The 18272-nt window shown below is 36.3% G+C and overlaps 1 protein-coding gene across 1 annotated transcript in view; it reads right to left on the bottom strand.

The window, feature by feature from the left end:
* Positions 1 to 18272, bottom strand: part of IL1RAPL1 (interleukin 1 receptor accessory protein like 1) — a 1306826-nt gene that overhangs the window by 14360 nt on the left and 1274194 nt on the right. The window lies entirely within an intron of this gene.

The following is an 18272-nucleotide window of genomic DNA, read 5'->3' as shown; positions in this document are numbered from 1 at the left end:
CAGAACAAAATTAACTTTGTATTTAGCATAGAAAATTAAAAACCTGTGGGGTATAAAACATCAAAGATAGAGGAACATCCTTGACTGTTGCTCTGGGTGGCATTCAGACACTCCTTTTGACTTCTGGGACACTAAAGCTCACTTCCAGAGATCCATATGAATGTGTTCATTTTAGTAGTCTGATAATCTTGAGCTATCTAGAAGTCATTCTATGATTATAACTGGTTAGGGTAAACTTATAAAACTGTTTACTAGACCTAAAGTTAACAAAGGTATATAAGAAACTAACAACTGCACTATTGGATCCCTGGAAGGAAACCTTTAGCTATGGAAAGATTAAAAAAAAAACAAAAAACATCTTTCAGGTAAAAAAAAAAAAAAAAGGTTTGGGAAATAATGATCATCCCAAATGTGTCATATTTTGATATTTTCTTTATTCTTCAGCCAAGATATATCTGTATATATTATAAATATTCAATTTTCACCAAAAATAATAATTATATTTGCTATCACATAGCTATACACATATAGTGGTACCATCTTCTTGGTGTAAAAACTTAGTTGAGTAAGAAATCACAGAAAACAGCACATAATTAAGTTGTTATGTTATACCAGTTATTATTTAATTGAAATGTCCATTCATTGGATATTTACATGCCATTCCTACAAGATCTAAAACTTCCTTTATAATATTGGTCAGTAGCTTCCAGTCTAGCAGAAGATGTACACAAGTCAACAGTCCATTCCTCGGGGATAAATGTGTTGTTAAGAGTAGTATAGGGGTCATGGGCCAAAGGGAAGGCTCCTTCAGCCAGCCTGTAGATTGTAGAATGATTTCATGCATGGACTATTTTCTTTCTTGGAAGTTGTTCTCTTCCTGTATGACACAAAGTTCTATAAACTGTTGAAATTTGCCCAAATCTGGTATGTGTATTGACTAGATCCTCATTCTTTGCTCTTCATCTTCCCTAGGCTTAAAAATATTTGAAAGTCAGATCAATATGAACACCAATAAGAAAAGAGTGCTAATTATTCAGAAGAATGTAAACAACTGGTCCCCCAATATTGGTAAGTTCTAGCTGGATATTACTTTCGCTTACAGACACTCTGTTTCTGGTTCCTTTGCCTCTTCCATGGATGTCTCTTCCAACTCATAAATGTTGTCATTTCTCAAGATGTTTTCTATAGCTTGCTTCATGTTTCTCAGTCCACTTCCCTTTAAAAGTCTCCTTTCTTCCCATAACATCAACAATCACTTCTGTGTAGATGTCTCCCTAATTTAGATGTCCAATCCTGTTTTTATTTTCTCATGAACTAACAACAGTCTTCCACTTCTACCTATAACTTGGACTCCTTAATTAGAATGTTCAGCCTGCACTTACATTCAACATGCTCACAAAATAACATGCTTCTCATTTCAAGCTCTGCTCTTCACCTTTTATTTCACTTTAATTTTAATAACATAACAATCCTACTTCTTTAGTCTCCAAACTTTATATGCATGTTCCACTTATTCCTTTTTCATTACCAACAATCTCATAGCCATTCACTGGTAAAAATCCTTTGGATTCTATTTCCATCCTAGGTCAGATTGTACTTATTTCTCAGTTGTTATACATAATTATATTTTAGTGGGTCTTCCTTCTCTGTTTCCTTCTCCTTCTGGCCCATTCCAAATCGAGTCACAGAATTTATCTTTCCAAACCTCACCACTGATTATACTTACAGCATTTTGAAAAATACTTATGACCATCCATAATCAAGAAAACCCCCACAAACCAGCAGCTAAATATGCAGTTTGTTTCCTTTGAATTTGGGTCTGATCTCTCTGAGTTGGAGGGGATCACTTTTCCCACGTATTGTATTATTGTGCTCACATCTTCCTTCTTTGACTAAAAGATCCTTGACTCAGATATGTGACTAGGGCTTAGTAGATGCTCAGACATATCTGTTGATTAAATGAATGAATGGCCTTTCATTTGGGTATCAAATGACTCATATCTTACAGCTAGTGTAGAGATTTTCTTAAGACCTGAGCCATTTCATAGGAAAGAAAGCTTTGGTGGTATGCACGCCATACTGCCTGGATGGACTCTGCAAGGAATTACTAGAAAATGTGGGGTCGGAGTTTAGCAAGGCTCCTTTAGAATAGGCTTGAACTGTAGTTTCTCACTGTGACTCAAAGGAAGGCCTTAGAGTCCCTCTAAACTCCTCTGGAAAAGTGGTTTTTAGACTGGAGCATAAATGACAACAATTTGGAGGGCTTGTTAAAATATAGACTACTGGGACCCACCTCTAGAGTTTTTCATTCTGCAGGGCTAAAAAAGGCCCTGAGAATTTGCATTTATAGCAAGCTCTTCAGGGATGCTGATGCTGGTCAAGGGACCCCACTTTGAGGAACTCTGCTCTAGAACAGGGTATAGGCATCTAGAGGTCTCAAAGACATCAAGGAACTGCAGTCAGCAGCCAGGCAGTTGACTAGAGCACCAGAAATCCTAAACTGTAGCTTCAGCTCCATGATAATTGGTCCTTATACTTATAGGGCATGTGCTCTAAATAAAATAGCTGAAAATCCACACTTTCATCAAAAAGGGGATAGATTCTTGCCTCAAGTAATATATATATATATATATATATATATATATATATATATATATATATACATATACATATACATATACATATACATATACATATACATATACATATACATATACATATACATATATATATATATATATATATATATATATATATATATATATATATATATTAACCATGTTAAGCTTAAATGAACCTCAGGAATTGGTGCTGTGGCCTCAGTAACTTTTTTATCTCTTTATGTCATCTGGATGAATTGATAACATTTAAGCTAATATCTCTCAGATTAAAAAAAAAAAATTGCTCACATGCAGATTATCCTGGTAGTAAATGAGGCTAAAAAATGCCTTGCGAGCATATGTATCAGCATCCTCAAATCAATGAGACACTTGTTATCTAATTCCTCTCTTTCCCCAGAGTCTATGTCGGTGCAATAATGGGCTAGGCATTTATTTACCACCAGAAGCAAACTCCTGATTTGAAAGTTACCAGACTGCAAATACCATACTAGATACCATACTAAATTCAGCAATGTTTTCTGACTCAAAATCATATGAATTCTAAGGTGTCTGCTTTTTCCCCAATTACCAGCTGAATAGGAATCTTGGGTAACATCTCTTAGATTTTTAAAAATATCTATAAAAACATGTATTCACTAATCTTAATGCGTATGAGCTTCATGTGACTGGAGAAACTTTGAAAAATTGCCATTTTTATAACTATAGGAAAAAAACAAAATCATGTTAAGCCTTTTAAAGGGTAGGTCTGTGATCTTTCAAAGTCAACTTAACTTCATAAACAGCTTAAAAATAATCATAACAGGGTAGCGCAAGAGTATATTTGTTATTCTTAACTTTATTCTCTAAATTTTGTCTTATGTAATTTAAAACCTCAATTATAATTCTGTTCATGGAAGAGATGGAAAATAGCTGGTGTCCACACTCTTCGTATTATAATAATTTTCATAAACTCAAATATAGTCATTGATTTACTCTTTCCATGACTTTCAAGAGATTCCGACTGCCACAGCCCACAAAAAATGAAAAACAGGAGTGATGCCAGCAAGATGGCTAAATAAGACATTCCTAGGATGTGTACTCTCAGCCATGTTCTAGAGCCAGTCCTGCTCACTCAGGGACCCATCCAGGGAACAGAGAGGAACCTTTGTAGGGACCTAATAGGAGCCATACCCATCCACATACCAGATAATCGGCCCACTGACTAAGGACCAAACTGTGGATCCTGAAGTAGATACTTGTCCAAGTGCTAGCCTACTGAACAAGATACTAGAATCAGTCCCATCTACCCAGGGACCAGACAGGATTTTTGCCTGCTTGAATCCCTGGTAACAGTCTTCTAACCATGGATCTTACTACAGACTGAGCAACAGCCTCAAAACTGGCTCCAACCCAGCATGACTGCAATTCTAGAGGCAATCCCATTGGTTTGGGGAACAGAGAGGAGAAAGAGTTTACCTGTTAAAATCAGTCTGTAAAAATTAGAGAAGGTGTTTGCTCCTTCAAATGCAGACACTAATGCAACAGAACATGGATAAAGAAGAATCGGGCAAATATTACACCACCAAAGGAAACTAATAAAGCTCTAGCAACCAACTCAAAAGAAATGGAAACCTACAATTTGCCTGACAAAGAATTCAAAATAATAATTTTTAAAGAAACCCAATGAAATAAAAAACACACAGATAAACAATTTAACAAAACCAGGATAACAATGTATGAACAAAATGAGAAGTTTAATAAAGAAACAAAATAAGAAAGAACCAAACAGAAATACTGGAGCTGAAAAACACTATGACAAAACTGAAAAATTCAACAGATAGCTTCAAAAATAATCTTGGCCATGCAGAAGAAACAGAGAACTTGAAGACAGAACATTTGTAATTAGACAGAGGAATGAAAAACAAAAAAGAATGAAAAAGAATGAAGAAAGCATATGTGAATTGTGGACACCATCAAGCAAGCTAAGAGTCACATCATGGGAGTTTCAGGAAAAGAAGAGAGAGAGAGTTTACAGAGAGATTATTTAAAGAAATAACACCTGAAAATCCCCAAATCTTAGGAGAGAGATGGACATCCACATATAGGAAGCTTTAAGGACCCAAAGCAAGATCAAAGCAAAGAAGATTACTCTGAGACACTTTATAATAAAAATGCTAAAACTCAAAGACAAAGAGAGAATTTTGAAAGCAGCAAGAGAAAAATGACTCACCACATACCAGGGAACCCCCATAAGGCTATCAGTGGATTTCTCTGTAAAAACCTTGCAGACCAAGAGAGAATGGGATAAAATATTCAAAGTGGTAAAATAAAAATATGTCAGCCAAGAATACTATACTCAGAAAAAGTGTTCTTCAGAAATGAGGGTGAGATAAAGACATTCCCGGACAAACAAACGCTAAGGGAGTTCATCACCGCTAGACTGGCCTTATAGGAAAGGCTAAAGGAAGTTCAAATTAAAATTAAAGGACACTAAGTAACAACATGAAAACATATAAAAATATAAAACTCAATGGTAAATGTAAACATATAGTGAAATTTAGAATACCCTATGTGATGTTGTGTAAATCACTTTTATCTCTAGTGTAACCATTCAAAAATAATATTAAAAATACCTGCAGTTACAATAATTTATTAGTGAATATACAATATAAAAGGATGTAAAGTATGACAACAATAGCATAAAATGTGGGGAGAAGAAATTAAAAGTGTAGAGATTTTGTATGCAATTGAAGGGAAGTTGTACCAATCAACCAACCAGTTGCTTTGCTACTTGAACTCAAACAACTGGTTCAGTAAAATTTTCTCCTTCAATTGTCTGAAGTAACTACTCTATTTTTTTTATAGAAAAATGTATTTAAAGGGGAAAAGAACTTTGGACTTTGGAGAGTTAAGAAATAGAAATATGAATTTAAAATATTAATAAGAAATCTTGATGATGCAAAATATGGAACTGTGTATCCGGAATAAAAAAGTGGTTTTGAAAAATGATACATAAACATTTCTCTCTGTGACATATGAGAGGACATTAGTCAATGCTCTTTAGGAGGACTGAGAAGCCGAAGGATCCGTGGATTTTTTTAGAACAACAAAGCTTTTAAGAAAATGTAGATTTAAGACTCCTTTCTGAAGATGAAGGTGGTAGCTATATTGGATCTGGGCTAGGAAAGCGATTCACTGAATATAAATGGCTTGAGTTTGACACTCAGGTCTTTGGGAGATTTTAACCTTTAAACACCTATTGAATAGTTGTCAGATGTTATTGGTAGCTGGCCGTTTTTTTTATTCCCAAATATTTATAAGTCACATACATGAAAATAACTTGTGACAGAGGCCATCATTCAGCGAATGGGTTACCAAAATGAGACTGAAGGAGGGCTTAACAATGAATCGTATTTTTCATCCTAGAATGCAATTTTCTAGGTTTGCATGTGGCATATTAGCACAGAAACATGTCATCATTAAAATTAGCATTCATGCAATTTAAATAAGTGAGAGAAATAAAAGTTTTTAAAAAATTAAGTCACATTTGTTTGTTTTTTTCTCTGATTTGCCTTCATATGCTTTCTCACATTTTCAAGATATAAGTTTTCAATAAAAAACTGCAGAAAGAGATGATATATCATTGAATAAACAAACACTAACTATATGATCATAATGTTTTGATTTTATGACTATTGAATGTCATTGTTTTAATATTTTTTCACTTTTCATTTCAATTATTCCAAGGCAATGTCTGGCAATTGCATTCTAAAATAAAGCAGCCTGAGTTTTACACTATGAAATTTTTACAACATTGTTCTAGTTTACATGTTTTGTTATTTGGTACTTTCCTGGACTACATAAATCCAGAGGGTCTCAAACACTGAAATGAGGCACTAATTTAAATATATATGGTGCAATATAATGGAAAAAAACAAAACGAAAAACAGTAGCTGAGCTTAAATCTTGACTGTCACTATTTTTTTTTTTACTCATTTGAGACTATTTTTCCTGATCTATAAAATAACACCTTCCTAAAGATGTCTAGGGTTAAATGAGTCCCCATCATATAGCAAAATGCTTGGCCCAAAGGAGGTGCTCAGTAGATACTCATATCCTTCTCTTACATTCTTAAGACATCAGTGGGCAGCACAGAAATTGGAAGTCTTAAGAAGGTAAGAGTTAGCAGAGTGGTATACAGAGAGCACAGAATTTGGGATGAGAAAGCTTGATTCCTACCACTTAATGGCTTACAACTGGACAAGTTGTATACCAAAAACAACTGCTGTTCTCGCCTGCAACTCAAAAACACATTCTAGATTGTTCACATGTATGCAAATTATCTAATCACCATAACCAAAACAAACAAACAAACAACAAGAACAGAAATAAAACCCTACAGGATTTCTAAATGACTTATAGAAGTACTGTGTTTCACTGATGGACAGGAGGACAATTCCTGAAACAATTAATAGTAATCTTGTAATAGAAGGAAAAAGCAAAATAAATTCTGTGATCTAAGATTGCACAGATACCAATTTGTTTCATATGCCTGAAATGGAACACCCATTCCTATTTTCCAAGGGTTGGGGGGGTGGAGATTATAAAAGATTGCTCTAAGTCATTTTGCCTAATACCTGTGATAACTCTCAAAGCAGAACTAGAGAGCTTTCTTCATCTTGAAAATAGGAATCATATTAGCAATTATGGTGTTCTTATAAGCTTTCTCTGCCATCATTATAAGTTAGCACACCCTTCCTACCCTATAGTCAGAGGGATATAAACAAAAATAAAAACAAAAACAAAACAACTTGTACTCTGAGAAAAAAATGGAAACATAAACTAGAGCCCCTTGTCTAGCACTAGATCCTCCCCCCAAAATGAAGCTTTAGACTGTTCTTATAAGTTACTTCCCACTGAAAACCTATGTAGGACCTTACTGACATCTGCCAATATGATCATCATGTATGAGAGCTGCTCTTTGCTATTTTTCATTTTTTATTTATTTATTTTTTAAAAATTTATTGGGGTGACAATTGTTAGTAAAATTACACATAGATTTCAGGTGTACAATTCTGTATTACATCATCTATAAATCTCATTGTGTGTTCACCACCCAGAGTCAGTTCTCCTTCCATCACCATATATTTGATCCCCCTTATCCTCATCTCCCACCTCCCACCCCCCTTACCCTCTGGTAACCACTAAACTATTGTCTGTGTCTATGAGTTTTTGTTTCTTATTTGTCTTGTTCCTTTGTTGTTTTCAGTTTTATATCCCACATATCAGTGAAAGCATATGGTTCTACTTTTTCTGTCTGACTTATTTCGCTAAGCATTACACTCTCAATATCCATCCATGTTGTCACAAATGTTCCTATATCATTTTTTCTTACCGCCGAATAGTATTCCATTGTGTATATATACCACAACTTCTTTATCCATTCATCTATGAAAGGACATTTGGTTGTTTCCATGTCTTGGCCACCGTAAACAAAGCTGCAATGAACATTGGAGCACACGTGTTTTATCTATAAATATTTTCAGATATTTTGGGTAGATATCCAGGAGAGGGATTGCTGGGTCATATGGTAATTCTATTCGTAATTTTTTGAGGAACCTCCACACTGCCTTCCATAACAGCTACACCAGTCTGCATTCCCACCAACAGTGTATGAGGGTTCCTTTTTCTCCACAGCCTCTCCAACACTTATTACTATTTGTCTTGTTGATGATAGCCATTCTGACTGGGGTGAGGTGATATCTCATTGTGGTTTTGATTTGCATTTTCTGATGATTAGTGATGTTGAGCATTTTTTCATATGTTTATTTGCCATTTGTATGTCCTCTTTGGACAAATGTCTCTTCAGGTCCTCTGCCCATTTTTCAATTGGGTTGTTTGTTTTTTTGTTGTTGAGTTGCATGAGTTCCTTGTATATTTTGGATATTAGCCCCTTATCGGAGGCTCTGTTTGCAAAAATCTTCTCCCATTCAGTTGGTTGCCTCTTTATTTTGTCGATGGTTTCTTTTGCTGTGCAGAAGCTTTTAAGTTTCATATAGTCCCATTCGTTTATTTTAGCTTTTACTTCCATTGTCTTTGGAGTCAAATTCATAAAATGCTCTTTGAACCCAAGGTCCGTAAGTTTAGTACCTATGTTTTCTTCTATGCAGTTTATTGTGTCAGGTCTTATGCTTAAGTCTTTGATCCATTTTGAATTAATTTTGGTATGTGGTGACAGATAGCAGTCCAGTTTCATTCTTTTGCACGTGGCTATCCAATTCTCCCAGCACCATTTATTGAAGAGGCTGTCTTTCCTCCATTGTATGTTTTTAGCTTCTTTGTCAAAAATTATCTTTCTATATTTATGTGGTTTTATTTCTGGGTTCTCAATTCTATTCCATTCGTCTATGTGTCGGTTTTTCTGCCAATATCATGCTGTTTTGATTATTATAGTCCTGTAGTACAAGCTAAAGTCAGGGAGTGTGATACCTCCAGCATTGTTCTTTTTTCTTAAGATTGCTTTGGCTATTTGGGGTCTTTTGTGGCTCCAAACATCTGATGATTTTTTTGTTCTATTTCTTTAAAAAATGCCATTGGGATTTTGATGGGGATTGCATTAAATCTGTATATTGCTTTGGGTAATATGGCCATTTTAACTATGTTGATTCTTCCGATCCATGAGCACGGAATGTCTTTCCATTTCTTTGTGTCTTCTTCTATTGCTTTCAAAAATGTCTTACAGTTTTCAGCATATAGGTCCTTCACATCCTTGGTTAAGTTTATTCCTAGGTATTTTATTCTTTTTGCTGCAATTGCAAAAGGAATTGTTTTTGGTAATTCTTTCTCTGAGATTTCATTGTTAGTATATAGGAATGCAATAGACTTTTGTACGTTGATTTTGTAGTCAGCAACTTTACTGTAATCATTGATTGTTTCTAATAGCTTTTTGGTGGAGTCTTTAGGGTTTTCTATATATAGCATCATGTCATCTGCAAAGAGTGACAATTTAACTTCTTCATTGCCAATTTGGATGCCTTTTATTTCTTTCTCTTGCCTGATTGCTCTGGCAAGGACTTCCAACACTATGTTGAAAAACAGAGGTGATAGGGGACAGCCATGTCGTGTTATGAACATAGAGCAAAGGGCTTCAGTTTTTCACCATTAATTATGACATTAGCTGAGGGCTTGTCATATATGGCCTTTATTACGTTAAGGTATTTTCCTTCTATACCTATTTTATTAAGTGTTTTTATCATAAATGGATGTTGTATCTTGTCAAATGCTTTTTCTGCATCAATTGATAGAATCATATGATTTATGTCCCTTATTTTATTTATGTGATGTATCACATTTATGGATTTTCGGATGTTGAACCATTCTTGTGCCCCAGGGATGAACCCCACTTGGTCGTGATGAATAATCTTTTTAAGCATCATTGTATTCGATTAGCTAGAATTTTGTTTAGTATTTTTGTATTCATCAGAGATATTGGTCTGTATTCATCAGAGATATTGGTCTGTAGTTTTCCTTTTGTGTGTTATCCTTACCAGGTTTTTGTAACAGGGTGATGTTGGCCTCATAAAATGAGTTAGGGAGTACTGTCTCTTCTTCAATTTTTTGGAAGAGTTTGAGCAGGGTTGGTATTACATCCTCTTTGAAGGTTTGGTAGAATTCACTAGTGAAGCCATCTGGTCCAGGACTTTTGCTTTTGGGAAGGTTTTGGATGACTGATTCAATTTCGTTACTGGTGTTCAGTCTGTTTCGATTTTCCAGTTCTTCATGGTTCAGCCTTGGAAGGCTATATGTTTCTAAGAACTTGTCCATTTCTTCTAGGTTATTGAATTTGGTGGCATGTAGTCCTTCATAGTATTCTTGGATGATCATTTGTATTTCTGTGGTGTCCATGATAACTTCCCCTTTTTCTTTTATGATTTTGTTAATTAGTGTCTTCTCTCTTTTTATCTTAGTGATTCTAGCCAAGGGTTTGTCAATTTTATTAATATTTTCAAAGAACCAGCTCTTTGTCACATTAATTTTTCTATTGTCTTTTTGTTCTCTATTTCATTTAGTTCTGCTCTGATTTTTGTTATTTCCTTTCTTCTGCTGACCTTGGGTTTCATTTGTTTTTCTTTTTCTAGTTCTTTAAGGTGTAACATGAGGTTATTTACTTGGAATTTTTCTTGTTTCTTGAGATAGGCCTGTAATGATATCCATTTCCCTCTTAAAACTGCTTTCACTGTATCCCAAAAATTTTGGTAGGATGTATTTTCATTGTCATTTGTTTCTATGTATCTTTTGATCTCTCCTCTAATTTCTTCTTTGACCCAGTCGTTCTTTAAAAGTATGTTGTTTAATCTCCATGTATTTGTGTTTTTTCCTGCTTTCTTTTTGCAGTTGATATCCAATTTGAAAGCCTTGTGATCAGAGAATATGCATGGTATGATTTCAACCTTCTTAAATTTGCTGAGGCTGATTCTATGTCCCAATATATGGTCTATCCTTGAGAATGTTCCATGTATACTAGAAAAGAATGTATAGTCTGATGTTTTAGGATGAAGTGCTCTATATATGTCGATTATGTCCATTTCACCTAATGTGTCATTTATGGCTACTATTTCGTTATTTATTTTCTGTTTGGATGATCTATCCATAGCTGTCAATGCTGTATTTAAGTCCCGTAGTATAATTGTGTTTTGGTCAATTTCTCCCTTTAGTTCTGTTAGTAGTTGCTTGGTATATTTCGGTTCTCCCTGATTGGAGGCATACATATTGATGACTGTTATGTCTTCTTGTTGTATAGTCCCCTATACCATTATGAAATGTCCATCTTTGTCTCTTGTTACTTTTTTCACGCTGAAGTCTGTTTCATCTGGTGTCATTGTGGCTACACCTGATTTTCTCTGGGCACCATTTGCTTGGAGTGTCAATTTCCACCCTTTCACTTTGAGTCTATGCTTGTCCTTGTAGCTGAGGTGTGTCTCTTGGAGACAGCATATGGTTGGGTTTAGTTTTTTGATTCAATCTGCTACTATGTGCCTTTTTATTGGTGAGTTCAGTCCATTTACATTTAGGGTGATTATTGATATGTGAAGATTTTCTGTCATTCTATCTTTAGTTTTCTGGTAAGGCTGTGTCTCCTTTGTCTTTTTGCCTTTTTGTTGTTGTCTATTATTTCTGTGTGGTGGTATTCTATGATGTTTTCCTCTGTTTCTTTTTTTATTACAGTATATATTTCAGTTCTGGATTTTTTTTGAGTGGTTACCCTTAAGTTTATGTAGAAGAAAGTTTGATATTTAGAGTATTCCATTTCCTTCAGCACGCTTACTTTCTCCATTCCCATATTCCAGTTCAGGCCTTACTCTCCCCCTTTTTATGCTTTGGTTGCCACAAATTGTCCCTGTTGATGGTGGTCAAATAGGCTCCTTTAGTATTTCTTGTAGTGCAGGTCATGTATTAGAAAATTCCCTCAGCTTCTGTATGTCTGGAAAGGTCTTTATTCCTCCTTCATATCTAAAGGATATCTTCGCTGGATCTATTGTTCTAGGCTCATAATTTCTCTCTTTCAATAGTTCGAATATTTGGTTCCACTCCCTCCTGGCTTATAGAATTTCTGCTGAAAAACCTGATGGTAATCTAATGGGCTTTCCTTTGTGGGTTACTGTCTTCTTTTCCCTGGCTGCCTTGAGGATTCTTTCTTTGTCGTTGATTTTAGAGAGCTTCAATAAAATGTACCTTGGAGAAGGCCTGTTTGGATTCAGGTAATTAGGTGTTCTATTTGCTTCTTGGATTCGAGGATCCAGTTCTGTCCACAAGTTTGGGAAGTTCTCATCAACAATTTGTTTGAACATATTCTCTGTTCCCCTCTCTCTTTCTTCTCCTTCTGGTATGCCCATTATTCTTATGTTGCTCTTTTTGATGGAGTCAGAAAGTTCTTGTAGAGTTCTTTCATTTCTTTTAAGTCTCAAGTCTCTTTCTTTTTCCATCTGTGTAATTTCCAAGTTTCTATCTTCGATGTCACTGATTCTTTCCTCCATCTCGTCAACTCTACTACCTAAGCTGGTTATTTCATTCTTAATTTCTTCTATTGAGGTCTTAATCTCCAGAAATTCTATTTGATTCTGTTTTAAATTTTCAATCTCTTTCATAAAATGCTCATGTTATTCTTTGATTGTGTTTCTGAGTTCATTAAACTGCCTTTCTGTGTTTTCTTGCATCTTGTTGAGTTTTTTCAGAACTGCAATCTTGAATTCTCTGTCATTTAAGTCACATATTTCCATATCTTTAAGTTCCTTTTCTGAAGACTTTTCACTTTCTTTCTGAGCTGTCTTGTTGCCTTGGTTATTCATGGCAATTACTGATTTATTATTTCTCTTCCTAAACATCTACAGCAGTGGCTTTTGCAACAGGTTGATAGGAAGAGGTCTTTCTTTTGTTTTCCGGTACTTGTTGGTAGAATGTTTTATTTTCTCTCCAACTGCAGCCTTTTTTTTTCCTCTCTCACATGCTAGTGCTATGTTTTCTCTGCAGTATTCCAGCTTCTCACACAATGGGGGGATTCCCTGGGAGACGGGCTTCTCCTGTGTTAATAGTTCACCTGGGTCACAGGGTGCAGTGTCCGTGTGGTTATGCGGAAAGCTTTTGAAGTTCCAAAGCTCTTCCTGCACCAGCTTCAGAGCCCATATGTTTCAGCAGTTCTGTTTACTCCTGCAGGGATCTGCCCAGATAGGTGGGTCCAGGGGCGGGATGAGTTGTGAGAGGTGGCCCAGAGCAATGGCGGCGACCATCACCACAGCCGGTCCTGCTTCAACAGCTCCCCCCCCTTTGCTGGAAGTAGTTGGGCTGCAAATCTGTGTCTGCGGTCCATAGTTCTCAGAACAGCAAGTATTCTGTTCTTTTGATCTGACACTGCTACTGTTCCGCTTCTAGCACTGGGCAGGTGGGGGCGAGGCGAGCTCTGGGAGGGTAGGGAGGGGGCGGCTAGTCTCAATGCCTAAGGCTTCCTTTCTCTGCTCGGCAGTGAGGGCTTAAACCACCGTTTTCAGCCTTCTTCCCTCAGTCTTTTCTCCGAGGTCTCTGCTGTGAACGTTGGGTTCAGCCATGTTATATGGTGCTCCCTCAGCCCTGTGGGCCATAAGCGGAGCCCTAGCAGTCCGAGTTCTTCCCTCTCCCACAGCTGAGGTAGTTCCAGGAAGCAGTCAGCTCGGAGCACTGAGCTAGGTCTGCATCTTGCACCCGTGCTTCTCCGTCTCTCCATCTCCACACTTCTCCCTTCCCTCCTCCCCTGCTCGCGCGATTCCCCCACCTTTAGGTGAATTCAGTAGTGAGCCTCTTCGTCTTGCCTGTCTGCTGTGCAGGGAGTCCTTTGTGGGGTTACTGTTGTTCGATTAGTTATAAATTCCAGGGGAGCTTTACAGAGGCTCACCTCACGCCGCCATTTTGATGATGTCTCGCTATTTTTTCTTATTAATAGACTACCTGTAAGTTCACAACCTTGTTTTTCTCTAAATATCTGTTATATATTTTATTTGGAGAGCCAGTTTTAAAATCTAGATATCTTTGCAAAATTTTGAAAGTTCTAATTCTGACTTAGTCTTTGAGCCTTTCACAGAAATAAATAAATGAGATACGGAATTTTGTATTCAGAATACTATACACATAGTAAGCATTCACTACTAAGTGCTCATTAACTCAAAGTGTAAAGGGCCATCATAATAATGTGTCTATAGTGCCATGTTGGTAAAGATGGAGGAGAATGTTACTAGACCTTGGAAAATCATTTGAAGTTAGGGGGGAAATATGAACTCTGTACGAGAGAAAGAAAGACAGAGACAGAAAGAGAGAAGGGAGCAGAAACAGGAAGGAAAGAAGCAAGGAGTACATTTATACAAGCTTCTAAACAAAATGGAAGGGAAGACCCAGGCAGAGGCATGGAGGAGCAAGGAGTCTGATGTTGTTATGACAACTATATTTTCCTTGTCATTATTCCAGTAAAAATGATGGGATACTATGTTAGTATAAGTTTTGCTCTAGAGTCGTAGGTTGTCTTTATCAGGATAGTCAGCTAGCATTCAATTAGAATAAGGCAATACTGTAGAGGAAGCCACCACGAGTACTTCATTGTCTTTATTTCTGATCAAAAGTAGATGCTTCATTAATTAGTATGATAGATGTTAGAAATCAAGGTTCATTGCTAAAATTAATGGCTTTTTACTAAGTATAATGAATCTTGGAAACAGGCCTTCCGTGGTGAAATGAGCGCTATTCAAGACATATGGATTACGTAACATCATTGAGAGACACATCCCACGTCTACAAGTATCTAATGGGGCCACGGGCCTGCCCCCTTAGTGAAACTCTTCCAGGCTTGATTCTGTCCGGGTCCAGGGCAGGCTGCTCCAAGCTATCCTACAATAGCATGTTGAGTATTTTGAATTAAAGTTACTTAACAAACTGCCAGTGGAAGAAGAACACTCTGACCTCTCTGTCCCCCTAAAAGCAGGAGATAAATCTCCTATGTGATAGGTGTTCTCACCACACCTGGAAGATTCCCCTTATTGTTAGGGTTAATTCACTCAGAGCCGAACAATCTGTATAAACAAACCTTGTTGCTTCTTTTGTAATTTATTACTTTGTTCACATTCCTCATAAATGAATACCCTAACTTGGATTCCTTTAGAATGAGCACTAACTTTTCTCTTTGTCATGTCAATTTCTCACAAATTTATTCTTTGTCTAAAAAGTATAAGAGGTGCCTGGTTCGGTCATTTCTTTGAGCCTCAATTTATTATCTGAGCATCATATTATGATTCTGACATGCACATGTATTAAATTGTTTTTTGACCTGTTAGTCTAGTCTTGTGTCAATGTTATTATTAATCCAGCTATAAGAACTAAAAAAAAGGTATGGGGGGGGGATTCATGTCCTGTGTCCTGATGAAGAATATGCTTAGATATCATTAAATGGTTAGCCTGATCCTGTCACTGGAATATCATCACATTTGCCTCAGAGGAAACTTTCTTGTAAGTTTTTTTTGGAACACACACACACACACATCAGAAAGTTACAACATCTTCAAGCTTATAGGATCAGTTATATGCTTATTTGTTAATAAATGTATATGCAGCATAACTTGTCCAAATTCTCTTTCATTATATTATAGAATCAAGGTGGTAGGGGAGTAGCTAAACTTCTCCTACCCCTAACCATTATAGTTACCTCATTTATACAAAAGGACCTGAGAATCATGCATGACTGCCTTGTCTTGGGTCAGTTCTCAACAGCTGTGTTTGTCCAAAGACCAGCACATCAGTCCAAATGGGTTTCTGCTTAGTCAAATTGATGGGGGTGGCGAGGTTGCAAATGTAAGTTGGGTCACCCTGTGACAGCAATTGCTTTCTCAGCTAAAGAAGCATTCTGCTCTGGCAGGCAACAGAGAGACATACTTCCCCCCCACCATCCAAGAATCAGTATATTTGTACTTAGAAAGAGAAGTTTGACCGAGTGTGGAGGATAAAATGGAGGGATAGAGAATGGAGGCCAAAGGGTTGTGTAGGAGGTTTAGACAAGGCAGTTGCAATGAAGAATGAGGGAAATCTTTTCAAGAGGTACAATTGACTGGCCACGATGACTAAGTGGAATTGGCAGATGAGGAGAAAATGAAGCAGATGAGGTAGAGGATGAAACAAAAATTTGAGATGTAAAATGAAGGATGAGAAGAAATAAGTGTGGGGGTGATTTAAAAGCTGGATTTGGGACCTATCATGGTGGAAATAACCAATAGGTTACTAGGGAAAAAAATGATACTAAAACAAGAGAACTGGGAGAGGACATTTAGTTTTAGGAGTTATTTGTGCATAAAGGTATTTGAAGATAAGGTTGTAAATGTGATCCAGAAAGGTGCATGCTGTAGAATTAGATGAAAAGTGCTAAGGCCTGAGTCCAGGGGTGACAGTAAAATCTAAGTTATGTAGAGGGGAACAAGGAGTGATGTGAGCAAACCAAGAGAGCAAAGCAGCAATATGTCCTAACTTGGAAAAATAGAATCCTTCTGATATAGAAGTGATATAGTCAGGTAATGCCTATTGTAATGACTTAAAAGGAACAGGCTGATGTGTCCCTGATGCCAAATATTCTCCCTCTCCCAGTCTGATACAATAGCTGAAATTGTGCAGATTTGGAGTCATTTAAAAATTCTGTCTTTCTGGTTGTGTGATTCTTTGTGTATTAATAAAGTAGTCAACACAGTATTTGTTACTTGATAAATATTCAATAACTGGTCAATTAATCTGTTATGATATCACATAGCAAGACACTACTTCAAATTATTAGCTGAACTTTCTTTCCCTGTTCTTCACACTCTGCCTTTGCTTACTTCCAAGAGTATTTGATGCAGTATTCCCCTTTCAGGGGGAGGTAATAAGGTGGTCAAGATAAAGAAGACATTGCTCAGGTTTGACTTTCAAATTATATTTTTAAAAGCCAAGTCAAGAATATGAAAAGCCTGGGGTTTCTTCTTAACAGTTATCTTTTCTTTGGAAGATGAAAACTACCATGTTTCCCTGAAAATAAGACCTAGCCGGGCCATCAGCTCTAATGTATCTTTTGGAGCAAAAATTAATATAAGACCCGGTCTTATTTTACTATAATATAAGACCGGGTCTTATGTAACATAACAATATAATATAATAATATAATATAATTAATATAATATAATATAATATAATATAATATAATATAATAATATATAAGACTGGGTCTTATATTAATTTTTGCTCCAAAAGATGCATTAGAGCTGATGGTCCAGCTAGGTCTTATTTTTAGGGAAACATGGTAGAAAGAATGGGGACTTGATGATGTCAGAGAAATTCTCCACCACTGTAACACAGAATAATTTTTCAACCATAACAGCATATGTAGAAGGACCTAAGGGGATGTGACTAAGGTTCAGAGGCATCTAAGCCATCCAGAATCTTCTACCATTCAGAACATGACAAATAAAAACTGCACTGGAAATTGATAGTTTAAAATGATTCATGTTATTAAGAACACAAAATAAACATATTCAAAATACGTAGGGATAATAAAGTGAGATTAGTTTAGGAAATCTGCTTTTTCAAGTATCTTCTACTATGCTAATCGTGCAAACAATAGCAGATCTTTAGATTATACTGAGCATACTAACTTTTTAAAAGGTTAAACATAATAGAGACATTGGTATTCAATAAAATAAAGGCTTTGGAAATAAACCAATTTTCAAATCCCATTTTGGCCATATACACTAACACTTGTGTTATCTAACCTCTGGGAACCTCAGTTGCCTTATCAGTGAAACGGAGATTATAACATTGACCTCAGAATTTTTTGAGGCTTAGCAAAAATGATTTTAAGAATGCCTAGCACATTGCTTGGTACCCATCATTCAACAACAACTTTGACGTTGACAATTTTCTCATATCTCTTGGAAGCAGTAGCAAAAAAAATTCAATAACTTGTATAAACAGGCAAGAAAGTTAGGAACAAAGAGCAAGTGGGCAAATCAGCACTTAAAAATTTAAAAAATAAAACAAAAAACCCGTTTTGCTGCAGCGCAGACTCCACCCTAATGGGAAGGGGAGGTTAAATAGAGAGGAGTATTGGGGTGCTGAATAAACAGCTCCTCTTCATAAATTTGA

This window comes from Rhinolophus sinicus, chromosome 18 (assembly GCF_057876585.1).
Source record: "Rhinolophus sinicus isolate RSI-liver-muscle chromosome 18, RSI-T2T, whole genome shotgun sequence".
Taxonomy (NCBI): Eukaryota; Metazoa; Chordata; class Mammalia; order Chiroptera; family Rhinolophidae; genus Rhinolophus; species Rhinolophus sinicus.
The sequence above is the reverse complement of the archived record's forward strand: the minus strand, read 5'-3'. Positions and strand labels throughout refer to the sequence as shown.